The sequence below is a fragment of the Cetorhinus maximus genome, chromosome 21 (assembly GCF_964194155.1).
Source record: "Cetorhinus maximus chromosome 21, sCetMax3.hap1.1, whole genome shotgun sequence".
NCBI lineage: Eukaryota > Metazoa > Chordata > Chondrichthyes > Lamniformes > Cetorhinidae > Cetorhinus > Cetorhinus maximus.
In genome coordinates this window covers 4,158,005-4,169,287 of record NC_135899.1, presented here as the reverse complement: position 1 = coordinate 4,169,287, position 11,283 = coordinate 4,158,005, and positions in this window count along the sequence as shown.

Sequence of the window (11,283 nt, the reverse complement as noted above, 5' to 3'; positions counted from 1 at the left end):
CACTGCAGGCCATGTTGTGTAGGTACAGCCACAGTTGTTATGGTATGATTCTGTGAGTATGACTATGTCAGGTTGTAGGTTGACTAGTCTGTGGGACAGATCTACCAATTTTTACACAATCCCCCAGATGTTAGTAAGGAGAACCTTACAGGGTGGACAGGGCTAGGTGAACCCTGGTCATTTACAGTGCCGGATGGTCCGTCCAGTTGCAAATTGATACAACTCAATGGCTTGCAAGGCCATTTCAGAGCCAACCACATTGCTGTTTGTCTGGGTTCACTTGTAGGTGAGACCAGGTAAGGATGGCAGATTTCCCTCAATGGCATTAATGATTGTTTTTGAAATCCCGATTTATTAATTGAATTGAAATTCCACCAGATGCCATTGGTGGGATTTGAATCCTTGCCCCCAGAGCATTAGTCTGTGCCTCTAAATTATTCACCCACTGACATTACCACAGCACCACTGCCTCCCCCGCCTTTATTCCTGTGACATGGGAGCCTCTCCTCCCAGACATGTTTTCTTTGCTTCCTTTCCCTTTGGTTATTTTGCTACAGCCATGGACACTTCCTCTGGATCCATCTTTACTTTCTTCAATAACCCCATTCACCTTGTACCACCTTCCTGTTGGTCATTGAATCCCTCCCTCCTGCCCTTCAGCCAATCAGAGACTTTCCTCTCTGTGCTTTCCTCCTCCAACTCCACCATTATTTGCCACATTCATTCATTTTAAAAGTTAATCGCAAAGATCTTCCAGTTCTGCTGAAAGGCCATGGACATGAAACATTGACTCTGTTTCCCTCCCCACAGATGCTGCTGAGTGTTTTCTTTATTTTCTGTGTTTTATTTCATTTGGAGCATTTTCACTACTTTGGCTTTGCTGAAATACTTTGACCTGGATATTATTAGGATCAGGTAATGTAGGTGGGGAAGAGCTTCAGATAGTCCCATCTCTGCACATTGATCCCGAGAGGATCAGAATTTTGTCCTGGTTGGTTTCCAATTCCTCACCAACCCCCCAACCCCACACTTAGAGTCTTGGGAAACCAGACCATGACAGTGAAACCTGTGAAACAGGTCAAATCAGCTGCTGCCAGCCTCATTACAATATTTACATTATTAATGTGCCTCTTGGGAGGGGTTGGCTACCTGCCCCCTGTTGTACATCCATAAACCACATTAGTAAGCAGATTAGAGGCAGTCAGGGAGGAGATTTTCAAATTTTCACCTCTGACAACAGAATGGTTTGCTCCAGTTTTTGCATGCTAAAATCCAAGGTGAGGTGAGAGTGACTGCCCTTGACATCAAGGCAGCATTTGACCGAGTGTGGCATCATGGAGCCTGAGCAAAACTGGAGTCAATGGGGATCAGGGGGAAATCTCTCCGCTGGCTGGAGTCATACCGAGCACAAAGGAAGATGATTATGGTTGTTGGAAGTCAGTCATCTCAGCTCCAGGACATCACTTCAGGATTTCCTCAGGGTAGTGTCCCCGGCCGAACCATCTTCAGCTCCTTCATCAATGTCCTTCCCTCCATCATAAGGTCAGAAGTGGGGGTGCTCACTGACGATTGCACAATGTTCAACACCATTCATGACTCCCCAGATACTGAAGCAGTCCATGTCCAAGTGCAGCAAGACCTGGACAATATCCAAGCTTGGGTTGATAAGTGGCAAGTAACATTCACGCCACTCAAGTGTCAGTCAATGACTGTCTCCAACAAGAGAGAATCCAACCATCGCCCCTTGATGGTCAATGGCATTACCGTCACTGAATCCCCCACTACCAATATCCTGGGGGTTACCATTGACCTGAAACTGAACTGGACTAGCCAAATAAATACTATGAGTACAAGAGCAGGTCAGAGGCTCGGAATCGTGCAACGAGTAACTCACCTCCTGACTCCCAAAACCCTGTCCCACTATCTACAAGGCACAGGTCAGGAATGTGATGGAATACTCCCCACTTGCCTGGATGAGAGCAACTCCCACAACACTCAAGGAGCTTGACACCATCCAGGACAAAGCAGCCTGCTTGATTGGCACCACATCCACAAACGATGCACAGCAGCAGCAGTGTGTACCATCTACAGGATGCACTGTAGGAATTTATGAAGGCACCTTTGACAGCACCTTCCAAACCCGCTACCATCTAGAAGGACAAGGGCAACGGATAGATGGGAACACCACCACCTGAAAGTTCCCTCCAAGTCACTCATCACCCTGACTTGGAAATATATCACCGTTTCTTCACTGTCACTGGGTCAAAATCCTAGAACTACCTTCCTAACAGCACTGTGGGTGTACTTAAACCACATGGACTACAGCGGTTCAAGAAGGCAGCTTACCACCACCTTCTCAAGGGTAACTAGGGATGGACAAAAAATGCTGGCCTGGCCAGCGAAACCTACATCCCGTGAATACATTTTTAAAAATCTACTGTCTGAGCTCAGGCATGGAAAAAATTTGATTAATAATTTACTATCTCTTTCTGACATTTCTATTGTGATGGGGCCACTAGTTTGTTATATTCTGTCTGAGCTCATCCATCAGGAGTCAGTTAAACTATGTAGTGAGTTTCATGTTGGATTTATTAGTATCTTCGAAACATTTCTTGTATTTACGGCCCCTATGATTGAATTCTCCCACAAGTGGAAACATTCTCTCCACATCTACTCTTTACAACCCGTTCAGTTTTATACATCTCCCTCAGATCTCCTCTGAGTCTCCTGTTTCCTAAAGAAAAAACACCTGAGCTGTTTGATCTTTCCCAAGAGCTGCAATATCCCAGTTCTGGAAATTTTTTTTACACTTTTCCCAGTCATTCTATGGTTCCTTTTTCAGTCTGGAGACCAGAACTGTGCACAGCACTAAGTGCAACCTGAATAAAGTCCTGTCCAAGTTTAACATAACTTCACTACTTTTGAATTCTATAGCCCTAGAAATAATTCCAAGTTCTAAGTTAGCTTTTTTAACTTTTTTGCTGATCTGCAATTGTTTTTAAGAATTTGTGTAACGAAACACTGAGACACCTTTGTTATTTTACCCCTTGTTACGGTCACCATGGAGACCAATAATGTAAAGAAACCAGACTCCCAAAACAACCTCAAGAAGAAACCGATGGGCAAGATTTCACTTTTTAAAACTTTCACTGCAGCAACCAAACCAAAATCAATTTAAATTAAACATAAATTAACAGGCACATTGTGCTCAGTAGCGACCATGCACTTTAAACAGCTGATTTAAGAAAGGTAGATCTCACAGATTCACTGGTAGTTCTCCAGCACATATGGCACTATGTGCAGTCCCTCGAAACATTGTTCTTACCAGGTAGAGTTTCAGCTTCTTTATTCATGCAGGAATTATACCCATCTGACAGCAGCTTTACTTCACCCGACTTCCACAGCTAGGCGTGGGTGGAGGTGGGTGACGCTTTCAGTGCCCATGATGATGTGCAGTGCACTGACACCCAGTGCAGAAAAAGATTCAATGATTTGCTGCGCTCTGGACGGGTGAGTACCATGTCAGTCTTGGCCATTTGACCCAGAAGGTGGCCTTAGCCTTTGAACCCCCCCTCCCCATGTCTTGCTGTCGTTACTGCACAGGGCATCTGGTGCATGCTGGGTGGCCAAATGGGTACTAACCATGCTTACACCAGCCTTAGTGGTTGAGGAGAAGGAGAGTTTTCCCTGCAGCATATGTTGGTGTGTGTGGCATTTGAGTAGTCTGGGAGCAACCTGCAGGGGAGGCAGCTAGACACATACTCAGAACTCCAACACATGTCATATTGATGGTGGAAGAGATGGTGGAAGGGGAGCCTCAAGGTGTTTTGGCCAAGTGACATCTGCTGGCATCGGCGCCACACTTAGTTGCGCCTCCTTGCCATGGGCGCTAAGACCCATGTGTTATCAAAGTGATGGACGCCGAATGTGTCCAAGGTGGCCTTTGGGGGTGGGGGTTGGGACCAGCCGTACTATCTTCTGGGGACTGATCACAAGTAGTGTGGACAGGAGCCGCTGGAGGCCTCAGATGGGCCACTGTGGTTGGGGTGCGGCGTGCGCGTGCAGAGTACATGAGTTATCAGCCCCAATAAATCCTCTTCTCTGTTTTGCCACTATGCCCGGGAGCGCCAGAGGACTGGAGGTGGGCACGCCCTCCTCCAGCACCTCACAACCTTTGAAGAGCAGGCCATGGAGCTGGGCAGGAGGCCAGGGCGGCTGGGGGCGGTGAGGCTGGGGTCCAGCTACCAGGTATTTGAGGTCCACAGTTCCATCCACTCTGTCTGCCCACCATCCAAACCACTGATGGTTGCTTCAATCGTTAATGCTGAAACAATGCTCATTCATAGAGTGAGACACTCTGATGTGTGGGTCATACAGAAGGGATGCTCATCCCCTTGAAGATTCGTGTCTCCACCACCTTCCAAAGTCACCCTATCCCATTTGTGACCATTATCACCACGGTCTAACATGCCATTGGATCGCTGCTGCACAGCCAAAGAGTTATTGCATCTTAGGGGGTTTGGGACCTCCACCACCCTTTCAGCCAGTGCGCCCCACATTACTCTGTCCAAAAGGTCCTCAGCACCTCAGCTGTGAACCTCATGGCACTCAACCTAAATAAATGCCACCATGTTACTCAGCAAATGCCGCAAGTGTTTGCGATGTTTCTTCAGCCCTGCAACTCTCCAGGCCAGAATGCATCCAGGTCAGGTACCTCTGCACTTTCCCCACTCCAATGGTACATAACATGCCATGAGGCATTCCTGAGGCCATCTGACCAGCCTGTCTGCATGTGCGTTTAATGGTTGGGGCTTTTCTTCACTCTTTTCCACCTCACCAATGTTCGTCTCCTGAGGGTCTTGAGGGGTGAGCGACATATGAGGCTGGGGGGGAAAGGGATGAAAGGTTGAACTGACTGTCCGCTAACTGAGGCACTGTCCTTGTTGTTAATTTCAGCATCACCACCACAGCGACCCACACCCCGACCCCGCAGCTCCCCCTCCACACCTGAGGGCCAACATGTGCAACTTGCAGCACATCTTTTCAGCCAGCCAGGCACCAGGGCAGTCACATACACCTCGGTGGGGTCTTTACCGTCGGCAAGTGTCCTGGGTTCCAGTGGAGAGGGCACACCGCAATCGCTGGAGGAGATGGTAGGGGCAGAGAGTGCCGATGGCGCCAGCAGCTGGAGAGCTGCAGGGAATGAGGCACATGCTGAGTCTGGCACTGATGACATGCCTCTGGAGTTGTCCCCAATGCAGCAGTTGTAGGACAGGCGGCAGGAAGTGCGTTTGCATCTGGCAGGGTTGCATGAGGGAATGCTTCAGTTGGTCTCTGCGACGGAGGAGTCCAGGCAGAGTGCACGTGAAGGTTTGACCCTCAGGGCAGAGCTTCAGGCTTCCTCCAATGAGAGATCGGCGACTCTCATAGAGAGCGGGTTCGATCGAATGGAACATTTTATGATTGGGATACCCTCTGACCTGCAAGCCCTCACAGCGGTACTGGCCACGGGTGGTCATTCCCAATGTGGGAAATGTTGTGGGCACCAAGCGTCGGCACTCGGTGCCCATGCATCTGCGGTGAGCAGGGAGGTAGATTTGGACCTCATGTTGGCGCAGCAGCTGCCTGTCATCGCTGCGAGCTCCTCTCAGGGCGCTCCGGATGAGGGCAGCAGCTCCTCCGCCTCTCTGCCAGTCAACGTTTCTTCCGTTGAGGCTGCAACAACTGGGGAGGTGCCAGTTCTGGAACTGGCCAGTTCCTCCCAGGCGGAGCCGTCACAGGCTTCACGGGCCAGAGGACGCCCGCCAAGGTCATCGAGGCCAACAGGACAGCAGAGTCAGCAGGCAGTCTCTCAAGCCACTCCGAGCGATGGGGCGGCACCTAGACGTAGCACCCGAAAACGTAAGCATAAGGCACCTTAGGCACTCCACGGATATGTCACTGGTGATTTTGTTTTGGCCTGAGAATAGGGACCCAAATTTTTCTCATTGCAATGGAGAATTGTTTGGTTTTCTTTTGGACAGAATAAAGTCCACTTTTGTTACCATGGCTGAGGGTGTTTTGTTTGTGGTGCATTTTTCTTTTTCACATATTTATCATGAGTGTTTGAGTGGACATTGATGTTTCTGTCCTAAGCCCTTAGTTGCAGCTGAACAGGTGGAAGATGTGGCACCTAAGTGCCACGTGTGGAAGTGCCAGGCAATGCTGTTCCTGCTGATCCATGTGTGTGGAGCTAGCTGAAGGTTCTTTGGGTTAAAGTGTCCTGGGTGTCCCTGCCTCCTTGGTGTAAATGCGGGTCGTCGTTGTGGCCCTCATCATCACCCTGTGCTTCCTCATCCTCTGAGCCACTGCTGGATTCATCATTTGCAGCCTCATCCACTGCGTCAAGGTCTTCATCGTCAACTGCATCCCCCCTTTGCAGCGCAAGATTGTGCAGAACGCAGCATGCTACCACTATCAGAGAGACGGGTTCTGGGGGCTACTGGAGTGCGACCCCTGAGCGGTCCAGGCAACGGATGCGCATCTTGAGAAGACCGATGGTTCTCTCCACCACAGCCCTTGTGGTGCGCTGGCTCCTATTGTACCGCTGCTCAGCTTCTGTTCTTGGATGGCGGAGAGGCGTCATGAGCCACCTTCTGAGGGGACAGCCCTTGTCACCCAGCAGCCAACCATCCAGCCGAGCCGGAGCACTGAAGAGCCCCGGCACCTGGGAGTGTCTGAGGATGTAGGCATCGTGGAAGCTGCCTGGGTACCTTGCACAGACTTGTAGAATCAGTATCCTGTGGTCACACACTATCTGCACGTTCATGGAGTGGAAGCCCTTTCTATTGATGAAAGCACCGGGTTCACCTGCTGGCACCTTGATGGCCACATGTGTACAGTCTATAGCACCCTGGATGCGGGGGAAGCCAGCAATGGCCGCGAAGCCTCTGGCTCACTGTGCCTGACTTGCCTGGTCGCAGCGGAAGTGGATGAAGGTGGATACCCGTCTGAACAGAGTGTCTGTAACCTGCTGACACAAGTGTGGACAGCTGATTGGGAGGCACCGCAAAGATCACCCACTGAGCCCTGGAAGGAACCAGTGGCATAGAAGTGGAGGGCAACTGTGACCTTCAGAGCCGCTGGCATGAGATGTCCACCCACACAGTTAGGGGAGATCTCAGGGCCAATCATCTGACAGATACAGTTGACTGCCTCCCTTGAGATTTGGAGCCTCCTTTGGCACTGCACCTCATATTGAGGTAGCTGCTTCACCGCCTGTATACCCTGGCAGCAGGATAGTGGCGTCTTCTCATGCCCCTTCCACCTTGGACAAGCTTTTGTCCCTGTGTCCCTTGTGCCTGCGCCTGTACTCCCAAAGGTGGCTCCCCTGGAGGCTGATTGTCCAGTCCTGGCCTCCTCCTTATTCTATCCCTCCCTTCCTCCTCAGGGGAGCTGCCTCAGTGGACAGGTCAGAACCCATACCCCCAGGTTAAATGGAGGCTTCCAGAAAGCTGCAGGCCCGAGGAAGATTACTGTCTGAGGACTGGTTTCAAAGTGCACAAAAAGCTCTTGGAAATCGATGAGAACTGCTAACAAGCACACAGGCAACTTTTAAACACTATCAGCAATTAAAACTTCATGTAACACATGAACAACCCCTCTGAGTCCACATATCCCGACATGCATGAGTTTTATTATAAAATGTCCTACCCGCCTGCCCATTGGGCTCGTGCGCCGACCTGAAGTTCGCACGGGCCCCTCAAAATCCAGCACAATTGGCAAGTTAAGGTCTTTAACGAGGCCTTCACTTAATGGCGGCCGAACGCCCCGCTGCTGAGCGCACCCGCCGACTGAAATATCACGATGCCTCGCGCTGAAGTCGGAAAATTCTGGCCCTTGTGTCTACTCTGACCAATGGCTGAAATTCCACCTCTCCGGTTTGTTTTCTTTACTTTCGAATCCGTTTCCATTTCACTGGCAATCTAAGCCACAGGCTGGGTTCTCAGAAGTCTGATGTTACAGACTGGAATTCTAATTTATACCGAACCCTCCCAGAAATCTGGGGATATGGGGTTGTACACAATGTCGGTTTATCATTAGAGGCTGGCAGCTATTATTTGCTCAGCAATGCCACCAGGAGACAGTGGCTGTTACTGGTACTACAACCACTTGGGCTCAGGATTGCTGAAGGACCTGGGCACAGGTGAGTGATGGCAGCGGAAGTGGGGTGGGAGATGTTTGCACGGTGGGGGTCAGAGTGAGACTCTCTGTACCTCCCTCCCACTGATACTGAGTCCCTCAATTGGGCACCAAGTAGCTTTGAAGGAGGGAAACTTCCTGGGAGCCTGCGAGCAACCTCAACAACAGCAGGATGAGGCCCTGTACTGGGCATTTATTGCCCACTTCAGGGCCTCAATTGGCATTGGGCGGGAAAGCCGTTCCTGGTTCCTTCTGTCCCGGACTAAATCAAGGCAGAGGCAGGAAGATGGCGGCATCCCCACCTGTTACCCTCCCATCCAATTAAATGCCCGTGCCACCAAACTCGCCAAGGGGCAGGTAATCAAATTCCACCCTTGGTTTCTGTTTCGGTTCGGGACTGTCTTAATAAAACATAGGCTTTGAAAGCACAGTCAGTGCAGACAACAACTTCCAAACTAGAGATTCCATCACACCATGAGTTTCTTTATTTTCAAATATATACTTTATATTTCTGTTTTTCTGACCAAACTGCCTCACCTTGAATTTATATCTATTAAAGTTCACTTGTGGGTAACTGTGCAGTCTGCAAGTTTTCAAACATCTAATGTGTGATGTTGTTTATTCAATTATTGAAATAAAGCATAATTTTAAAAATAAACAAATAACTATTTATAATGACAGCCATCTACAATTGTATGATATTGTGGGGGGTGTGGATTTTATTGGAAAATTTGATGCTAATTACACAATAAAACTCCTCACATTCACATCATACTACTGCCTTTCGAAGATGTCAAAGTTATTATTCATCTGAATGGAAGCATATGTTCTGGGAACTTAGGAAACAAATGTAATGAACAGAGAGTTTGAGAACCAAATTGAAATGCTGAGATGACATTTCACAAGATGAAAGAAAGGACAATTAAAATGGAAACTGTCATTAAAGCTTGTGGGAAATTCTGCCAACTTCCATCCAGTTAAAGTGAGACATGGGAATTACTGATTGAACAGAAATTGTAAAGGACGCTGGGGTTGCAATTTGTATAAAGTACTTGTGAAAGCGTGTTAAACAATGTTTAATAAGTGATTTCATACTTTGCTTAATAGTCTGCTTTTACAAAGTGTCTGTTATTGTCAGCACCACCCACTGTTCTCTGCATCGATCTTCTGGCATCATGTGAGACAATGGTCTGTGCCGTGGTGGTCATGTGATGCATGTTGTCCTCCAGGGTCCACTGGCTGGAGGGCTCCAGCACCTTCTCCTCCTCGGATGTCTGTGATCTAAGCAAGGCTCTAACACTAAGCCCTGACCCCTGCATGTCACACTCGTCCAGATGTGCTCTGGGCCGGTGTGTTTTCCCGCTGGTGTAACGGTAAATTGGGCCCCACTCTGACATGGCAGTCTCTGCTGCATTCCCTGCAGATGCACCATTCTCTGGCCTCTGTGTTCTCTGGGCCCTCTTCTCAGCCAGCTGAGCTTTCCCTTTCTGCTCACCTCTTCCAATGCCCTTCCAAACAGTCAGCCTCCAGAGCTCACAACCATTGGCAGATGTCTCCCAGTTGTCAGTGTCAATGTCCATCATCTTCATATCTCACTTGCAGGTGATCTTGTTGCAGAGGTATGGACTTCACCTGCTGGAAGGTGACTCAGTGGCTAGTTCACTGTACGAGATCTTTGGGTTATGGTCATTGTCCATCTGATGAATATGGTTGAGCTAGCAAAGGCGTCATTGACTTAGTAATGAGTGTATCTTTATAGAGATAATAGAATTTTAAACATTTTATTCAATGGGAGGGATCGCCTGGTCCTGCTTGTGGTGGGTGTCATGGCGGGTGTGGGGAGAGGGGTGGGGACAAGTCAGTGTGAGGAGCAGAAATCAGTTTCATGTTGGTGTGAAATCAGAGTGGGATCATCCGATGGTGTCCGCCACGGCAGAATGTCCATCCCGCTGGAGGCCGGCGTGAACCCGGTTTGCATCCCAGTCATGAGATGCAAAGTGAGGCCCGACTGGAATTGTCTCCCCGCCCCGTGCCCGATTTACCGTTACGCCAGCGGGAAAACACACCGGCTCAGAACACATCTGGATCAGTGTGACGAGCAGGAGTCAGGGCTTAGTGTTAGAGCCTTGCTTAGATCACGGATATCCGAGGAGGAGAAGATGCTGGAACCCTACAGCCACCGGACCCTGGAGGAACACATGCATCACATGCTGGGTGGATCCACATAGACATGGCTCAGCCACGAAGCAGCTCTTGGAAGGTGGGAGGTCTCAGTTGATGCTTCAGGTCTGCTTCAGAACATCACAGACTTGGCCTTGGGCTGTTAAAGAAAATCAGCGAAGGGGGTGGGGTGGGGAGGAGAGAGGAAGGTCTAGGTGTGAGTGGGAGTGGGGGTGGCAGGGCGGTGGTGAGTTGGGAGGTGGGGGACGAAGATGTCGGGGGAGTGAGGTTGGGAGGGGGAAGAGGGAGTATTGGGGGGTGGGAGGGTGTAACGGGGCAGAATGCTGCAAGTGGGAAGGTAGGTATTGGGGGGACGGTGTAAGGGAGGGAGTTTGGAGGGAGAAAGATGTCCAGGGGAGGAGGGAGTTCGGAGGGGTGAAGGTGTCTGAGGGGAGGAGGGAGTTTGGAGAGGGGAAGTTGTGTGAGGGAGGAGGGAGTTTGGAGGAGGGAAGGTGTCCAGCGGGGAGGAGGGAGAAAGCACGGAGGAGGAATTAAGGGTCGAGGAGGGAATAAGGGGGTGAGGATGCCCAGGTGACTGTGCAAGGGAAGGGTCCATGGAGTCAGTGACTGCTTCCTGGGGAATGAACTGAGTGTGGGCATGATAGGAGGGAATGGTGAGTGAGAGAGGGGGCAGAGGGAGCCGGTAGGGTGGGAGGGTGGGGGTGCATTGGTAACAGAGAAGGGACAGCGGGGTGGTTGTTGGGGACTTGGAGGCAGACACGGACCCTGGGGGTGGGAAGGAGGAGGACACTGACACCCTGTGGATCTGAGACGAGGGATCCGTCATCGGCCAGCAGCCCCAGGAGCTGCTTACGGACCCCCTGCCTGTTTTCCAGTGAGTAGAAGAAGGGGGAGCCACAGTCCAGGTCCTGAAGGAGCCGG